Source organism: Syzygium oleosum, unplaced genomic scaffold (genome assembly GCF_021117445.2).
Source record: "Syzygium oleosum isolate NSW1041296 unplaced genomic scaffold, Sole_v2.1 Sole_v2.03, whole genome shotgun sequence".
Taxonomy (NCBI): Eukaryota; Viridiplantae; Streptophyta; class Magnoliopsida; order Myrtales; family Myrtaceae; genus Syzygium; species Syzygium oleosum.
In genome coordinates this window covers 19,084,216-19,092,794 of record NW_026607487.1, presented here as the reverse complement: position 1 = coordinate 19,092,794, position 8,579 = coordinate 19,084,216, and positions in this window count along the sequence as shown.

Below are 8,579 nucleotides of genomic sequence, written 5' to 3'. Positions count from 1 at the left end.
AATATCTCTCTCTTTTCAATTAAACCGTGCCATTTGTCACTATATTGGCTTCGATAAATGTCCTAACTCTCACCTTATCTTTACCACATGCCTTAATTGAAATGCATTGAACCTAAGACTATGACCTCATGCATGACATATTACATTTTTTTAACTCTAGTAACTTATTATCTAAATGTAACTCTAGTTATTTGATATTATTGTTTTTAACCCCAGCCATTTAATGTGACCCAAAAATACTCTTCATTGTGGCAAAATTTTGGAAGACAAGAGGCTAAAAAGCATCTCTTCTTCTTCTTGGGCGTGAAACTTCCTTCCACTTCTTCAAGTAGCAAGTTTTTCTTTTTTCCACTCTCTTTCAACAAAAAAATCAAAGTTCAAGCTCACTTTCAATCTAGTTTCTTGACAAGGTATATTGATAGACTTCCCTTTCATTTTTCCTTATCAAATAAGCTTTGTTGTTTTTTAAGGAATAAGACTTGTTAAATTTTTTTAGTATGTATTTTGATTTCAAGGTGGTTAGAGGCTTGCTTTGTTGAAGATTTCACTTTGGGTAAGTGAAAACTCTAAGGACTAAGCTAGAATGATTTATTTAGCACTCTTGATCTTGGTTGATTGATTGTTTGTTATTTAGTTTGGATCTTATTCTATGTGTGAGCAAGTTTCAATAGTTGTATGTTAAGCTATGGTGATTGTTGAGCTTGAAGTAAAAAGCTTTTCACATGCTTGGGTGGTCCTTGAGAGATTACTAAAAGGTTTTGTTGCATTTTGAGTAGGAAAAGTGCGAAAATGGTAAAACTAAGCATAAAAGGGTATTTTGGTAATTTTTCTTGTCAAGGTAAGGGATAATTTCGAATTTGCAGAAATTAAGAGGGGCTGTGAACAGTGTTATTTTATGATTTTTAGTGTTAATTAGGGGGTTATTAAGTAATATTAATTAAAGGAAATTAAACTAGTTGAAAAAAAATGAGTTTATAAGCTTTAGGGGCAAATTTGTAATTTCACCAAGTTGAATCTGTAAAAACTGGAAGTTCTGGGGACTGTTCACAGCACGTGGAACCTCATTTTGATAAGTGGTTAAGTTATTTTTTTAGAGATAATTGCTTAATTAGGATATATGTCTAACTATGCAAGTTGGACCAATTTGTAATAATTAATTAAAAGTAGGCAGTTTTGAAAATTTTGTAAAATATGTGGTGTCTATAGTGTAAATAAAATGTTTGTGTGTTTTAAAGAACAAAATAATATCCTTTAGTTTTTAATTTAATTATTATGGCTTGGTTGCTTGAAAATCATTAGTTAGGGGTAAAATTACAAAAATTTTACTAGGATATTATTCTAATTCTAAGAATTTGGAATTATAGAAATAATCTCTATTATATGTGGTAAAAGTGAGCTTAATCAAGGGGGTTCAAAAATAAATAAATAAATAAAAATTAGATGAGTTACTAAATTATGGAGTAGTAGTGTTTAATGTCATAGAACTTGCAAAAGTTCTCTTCTAAATGATATTGGCTTGGTGAATAGAAAAAGAAAGTTTTTATGTTGAAAGGTGATAATTAATCAATTGTCTTATACATTATGTGAAATGCCAAGATATTAACGTGTAGTTGTTTGCATTCGTAATTATGAAAATATGTGGCATTTATAGTGATGTAATTAATTGTGTATATCTTTATTGCTACATGATTAAGACCTTTACCACGGCTTATTCGCCACCAAGCGAATTCCCTTGTATGAGTATGTATATGAGACTCTGGAGTTAGTCAGATGTTCTACCATATGAGACGGTCCTCTACAAGGTTGAGATAACATGAAATTATATGAAGACATGACTCGTGTAGTCATAATATGACATGGCTTGTGTAGCCATGGTATGATGCTAAGAAATGGTCCACATCATGCGGATGTACGGTACCGTATTTATTCTCGCTAATGTAGAGGACACCCGTGATGGATAGGCTAAGAGGCATGGCAAATGTGTATGTATGTTTTCATTTCCCATGAGTTGGTGGTGACGATGCTTTGTTAATCGAGATGGTCATGACCGCTGACGAATATGAATTCATATGTGTAAATCAATGAAATGTTATGTGATATTTGTGATATATAATATACCATCTGCTTGCATATGAGTGATTGATTTTATGCAATGTATTGTTGTTCCATCGACATTTTATGATTGGAAGGATGGTACCTTTATTCATGTATTCATCATGTATGATTGTTTTGTACTGCCTTGAACTCACAATTATTGTTGGTACCAGGTTAAGTGGTGAGTGCATCTTCTACCTTAGACTTAAAGATTTTAATTATTGGGCTTCGGCTCACTCCTTATTTTTCAGATATGTAGGATGGATCCCTCACCGCCGCCTAGAGGTGGCCACGGTTCGGAACCGTACGGTTCAGGGCCGGTTCCGGTTCGGAACCGGTTCCGGGCCGGTTCCTATTTTTTTCTGTTTTTTTTCTTTTCCTTTTCCTTTTCTTTTTTTTTCTTCCTCCGCGGCTGGCCATAGCCGGGGCCGGCGCGGAGGTCGCCGGCCTCTAGGCGAGGCGGCCCTCGCCTGGGCTGGGCGAGGCCGGCCGGCCTCGCCGGACCGCGCCGCGAGGTCGAGCCTCGCCGGCGTGCGAGCGAGGCCGAGCCTTGCCGGCGTCGGGCGAGGCCGAGCCTTGCCGGCGTCGGGCGAGGCCGGCCTCGCCCACCCGAGCGAGGGCCGGCCTCGCCCGACGCCGGCGAGGTCGAGCCTCGCCGGTTGCAGACGAGGCCGAGCCTTGCCGGCGTCGGGCGAGGCCACCTCGCCTGCCCGGCCCAGCGAGGCCGGCCTCGCCCGACGCCGGCAAGGTCGAGCCTCGCCGTTGCGGTGCGAGGCCGAGCCTCGCCCGACGCCGGCGACCTCCGCGCCGGCCCGGCCATGGCCGGCCGGGCGGCATGCGGAGGAAGAAAAAAATTAAAATATAAATTATAATTTTAAAAAACAGAAACAAGGAAAAAGACAAAAGAGAAAAAGGAAAAACAGAAAAGGAAAAGGAAAAGAAAAAGAAGAAATACAGAAAAGGAAAAACAGAAATGAAAATAAAAAAAATTAAAAAAATACTATTCTTGTGATAGAACATTATTCAATATAAATTGTGATTAAAATGTAAATTGTATTCAAATTTGGGGACAAAAAGACAAGAGAGAAAGAGAGGGCTTCAACTTAATAAATTATCATTAAGCACATTACAATTCGTTACAACGATCTTAAAAAAAAAGGAGTACAATATATATACCCTAAAATTATCCCAAAACCTAAGCATTCCGTGCGCAGGGGACCATAGGTCACATATCGTCGGATTATATTTCGGTTTCCCTAAGCTCACGTGGGGGTACCCGGTATGAGAAACAAAAGTTCCCGAAATATTTGCCAACTCCAATAGTTCTTTTACCCTCAATCGTCACTACCCGTTCCAGTACCGATAGTGGTAGCGGTAGTATCTCCGTCGTTAAAGAATTCGGATTCATTATTCCGATCTATCTCTTGTTGCCGGTATTGAGCCTTCGTCCAATCAGCAACACAAACTTGCACCTCCACTGATTCTAGATATAATCTTGAACGATGTTCGTTCAAAATATTACCTCCGGCACTGAATGCTTGTTCGACCGCAACTGTAGAACAAGGGGTTGAAAAAATCTGTTTTGCAATAAGAGAAAGGATTGGGTATTGGCTTGCGTGCCTCTTCCACCAATCCAAAATAAAAAAATATGTACCACCTTCGGCTTCAGTAAACTCAAATAAAATGGTTAGATAACTCTCTAATTCAGAAATATTTCCTATTACTCCCTTTTGTTTTTTTTGTCTATGTAATAAAAGTTGGTACCCTCTACTAATTTTAACTGTACTGTCATTTTGTATCTCCGTAGATTGAGAAGATCTAATATCACCTAAATTATATTTAGTATAAAATTCATTATATAATTCTATTACTACGTTTTTAACCTCACGTACTATGGTTGTAACATTTGTCACATCATAATGTAAACATTGATAATACGCACGCAAAAAATCATTTAAGCCATCCAATTTGCAACGCGGATAAAAAACACAAGCAACTAAATAAATCATGGGAATTTCACTATAATAATGAAGCCATTTCATTTTCATTGCAACTACAGTAGGTTGTAATTTAACATCATTTTCATATTCATCAAAAGTTCCGACAATATTAGTACACTCTACTAAAAATAAATGTGTAGTAGGATAATAAACACCAGACAAAGTATAAGTTGCATCATTAAAAACCTTTAAAAGATCTAAAATTTTTTGGCAAATATGCCACTCTTGTGGGTATAAATTAATCTCAGGTATATTATTAGAAATGAATGCACATAATAAATCTTTATATGCTAAAGATTCACTAAGCAAGTGGAAAGTAGAATTTCAACGAGTTGGAACATCTCTTGGAAATCTTTTTGGCTTTTTGCCATTATCTCTACAAAATCTACCCCATTCTTTCATTTTTTTGGGATGTTTCCATAAAAATTGAATCGCCGTTTTTATTGGTTAAAGAAAAATATCAAGAGTTTTCAAACCATCTTGTACACATAAATTTAAAACATGACAAGCACATCTAATGTGAAAAAATTTTCCACCAAAAGCGGGTTTACAAATATTTTCTAACTCGGCAATTGAAGCGGTATTTGCTGCGGCATTATCAAAACCAATTGAAAAAATTTTGTTAAGCAAATAATATTCTTCTAAAACTTGCCTAATTAGTCTATAAATATTATTTGCCGTATGATGATCATCGAAAACTCTAAATGCAATAACTCTTTTTTGAATAGTCCACTCGTCATCTATCCAATGACATGTTATGCCCATGTAAGAATGATTTTGCCAATGATCACTCCAAATATCACTACCTATATGCACGCATCCATTAAATTGCATAAAAAAGTTTTGTAAATCATTTTTTCCATTTTTGTAAAGATCTTTAATTACTCGTTTAGTTGTATTTCTAGAAACACGTTTTGCTTGTGGAGCACATGTTTTTTGTACAAATTCATTAAAACCAAATCTTTCTCCAAAATTAAATGCTAAATGCTCAACGGAAATAAATTTGCCTAATTCTTCCTTATAAGTTTTTTCATTAAAACGAAATAAAAGGGAAGTGTTAGGATTGACGTACCCAGAAATTTGTTGTTGCCCGATATCGATTCCCGTTTCAGTTGGATGTTTGCTCATAAGATGTCGTTTAAATGTTCCATATCCTTGTCCATCTGTATATTTATATATTTTTCCACAATATTTACAAATTATATCATACCTTTTTTGACCGATATCAAACCTTTCCATTTTCGTGAAGTGATTCCAAATGTCGGATGTAAATTCCCGTTCCGCTTCCTTTGTTGTAGATATTTCAGCAGGAGGATGAAAACTTTCTTGTGTCGGGACGCGCTCCATATCGTGAAAAATGTTGATTTCATCATCTTGAAAATCTGCATATTCACGAGGATCAAAAGAATGATGGGATTCCGTCGCGATATTCTTACCTTTGCCAGTTGGCACTCGACTTCCACTTGCCATTTTTCGAATGGATTGAGAGAATTGAGCGGATTAATTGGGAGAATTAAGAAAGAATTGCGTGGATTGAGAAAATTGAGAGAATTTCAGAGAATTTGAGAGAATTTCGAGTATTGAGAAAATTTGAGACTTGAGAGAAGAGAATTGGAGAGAATTTGAGAGAATTGTGTGTGTATTGTGAGAATTTGAGAGAATTTATAAGAAAAAAATAGAAGAAAATTTAGAATTAAAAAAAATAAAACATAACCGTTGCAAAATTGCAACGGTTATGTTTTTTTTTATTTTATTTTATTATAAAAATGCCCGTTGGGGCGTAGCCGTTGCCCCAACGGGCCGCACGCCGCAGCCGCAAGGTGCTGCGGCGCAGCAGGGCCTGCACGTCTGCAGGCCCTGCTGCAAATAAATCTATTTTTTTTTTTTTTTGTTGGGCCGTTGGCCCGTTCTCCTGCGGGCCTGCAGGTGCAGGCTGCTGCAGCGTGGCCTGCACTGCAGGCTGTGCTGTAGCCTGCACTTGCAGCTTTTTTTTTTTTTTTTTTTTTCGCAGAACCGGCCCGGAACCGGCGGTTCCGGGCCGGTTCAAATTTTTCTGGAACCGGAACCGGGACCGTATGCCACGGGCCGGTTCCGAACCGCGGGCCCGGTCAACGGGCCGGGCCCGGGTTTGACCGGGCCAAAACCGGCCCGTGGCCACCTCTACGGCGCCGCCGCGTTTTGGAGCTCCCATGTTTTTCGATTATAGTTATGAAGATATAATTATACCTGGATCACTAGTAGTTTATACTAAGTGTACTTCCGTTATATGGGTCGATGTGGGGTTACCAGAGTATATACTCCATCGTTATGTCGCTTGGTATGTTAACATTGAGGGCGAGTTGGTTGGACTACTTAGAGACTTTGTTGGTCCTCTAGGTTTTGGTGATGATGACTTGTCGTCAGGTGAAGTTGTCGACCCTTAGTTGATGGTTCGATAGTGTATAGGCAGGCTTTTGGGCGTAGGAGTATAATATTGAAGTTAGGTGACCCTGACCCTTCCCATCAATTATGTATTTTGTTTGAATGTTGTATTGTAAAACTGGTATTAATGTATATAAAAAGATGTATGTGTATTTTATTAAACTTGTATGGGAATTTTGTGAATGCTTTAATATGCTTTCGCGTTAAAAATTATAAGTAATAATTGGAAAATACACGTGTCGCGCATGACGTTCTGGGACGTTATAGCTCGAGCCCTCGCTAGCGGTTGGACGAGGCACGACCTCGCCAGATTTAGCGAGGTCGGGCCTCACCAATGGCCGGTGAGGCTCGACCCTCGCCAGATTTGACGAGGGCGAGCCCTACCAGCCCAGCGCGAGGCCGCCCTCGCAACCATTCGACCTAGCCAGCGAGGTCGTGCCTCGCCCAACCGCTGGCGAGGTCGAAGACCGCGACCTCACGGTGATATGAATCTGTGCGGAAGATGATCGTTCTATGAAGAACTGTGAGTTACGAATTGCTGACCTCGACCCCCAATCGAACCTGTGATTGGTAATCTCGGTATGAACGCGACCTGTTGACGAACCTGTGTCAACCAATCCACGCTATAACGCCACGAACAAGAGAATTCGTGATCTTGCTTGATAAGTTGAATTTCGATCGCCACAAGGGAGCCTTGATAAGATCTAGTCCTCAAGATAACTCAAGAAGAAAACTTCTCTATATAAAATTCTGCCTCCTCCTCTTAGAAATCTATAAGCAACCTTATATAGGGTGCTAACCCTAATCCTAACCCTATTAGGATTAAAATTACAAAAATAACCTTAATTACTAAAAATTCGTCCAAAAATGGAAAAAGGCCTAAGAGTTCATCTACGACTCCAAATCGCTAAAAAACGTCATCAATCATTACTAAAGGAGTGAGTATTGATCAGCGGCCCGTTTTCAAGCGTCCATCCAAATTTGAGCTAATTCGGAGTTCGTCAATTCTAAGCTCCTTCGGAATTCGCTGGACCAAGAGTAATCATGTTGCGCCAAGGAGCTTCAGAATCTTCAAGTTTCGAATCCAGATTGTTTCCATTCCAAATATCTTGAACCATGATGCCGACAGCTTGTTTGAATTTCTTCGCTCTCGCTCGAGTGATCGGGCCTAGCGGATAGAACAACGGGTCCCTAGCACCTCCTCCTCGATAGGGTTCGATGTCCACATCACACGGCCACTGGCGAGCCTCGCCAGCGGCTAGGCGAGGCTCGTCATCGCCGTCGCCAGCGACGGCGAGTCTTGCCAGTGGCCGGCGAGGGACCTAGCCGGCCCTGGCCTCCAGCCGATTGCCGGTCTGGCGACTGGCTGGAGGAAGAAGAAAGGGAAAGAAAAAAAAATAAAAAGAAAGAAGAAAAGAAATTAAAAAAATTAAAATCAAAAATCAAAAAATATTATTAAAAGTTTTCCACATCATCGCCAGCAGTGCCACGTAAGCCGGCCGGTGTCCATGTCAGCAAAATCCGGCCAAAATTAGTCAGAAGAACTGAATTGGCACAAAGACAAAATGTTTAGGTTTGAATTGGCACAAAAAAAAGATTTATGATTAATTTGGCACTAATGTAATAGGTTTAGGACTTCTCTGACACTTTTCCCTTATCTTGTAGCATGGCAGCTAGCGTTGGAATCAAGCGAAGCATGCTACGAGAATTGTGAAAATTAATAAAGGGGAATGCTGAAGTTCACTTTCTCTAGAAAAATTTAGGGCCCAAAAGTTTCTAGACCTATAGTGAGTAGGTAAAGTACGTGGTTCTAGCTTAATAGGTGGTCGGTAAAAACTGTTGTCAATGATGGTTGGTAAAAACTGTCGTCAATGAAATGGCCAAAATGCAATGTTTAGTGGAGTTAACGAAGAAGATTTTCTTGGAGAATGTTGGTGGCGAAGGCTATAAAGGCCCGTTTGATTCAACTTTGCAAATGAGCCTCAGGGGAATGCAAATACTTTAGGTTAAAGCCCTTTGGGGAAATGCAAATGACGTTTGGTAAAATATTCTTTGTGAAGCCAC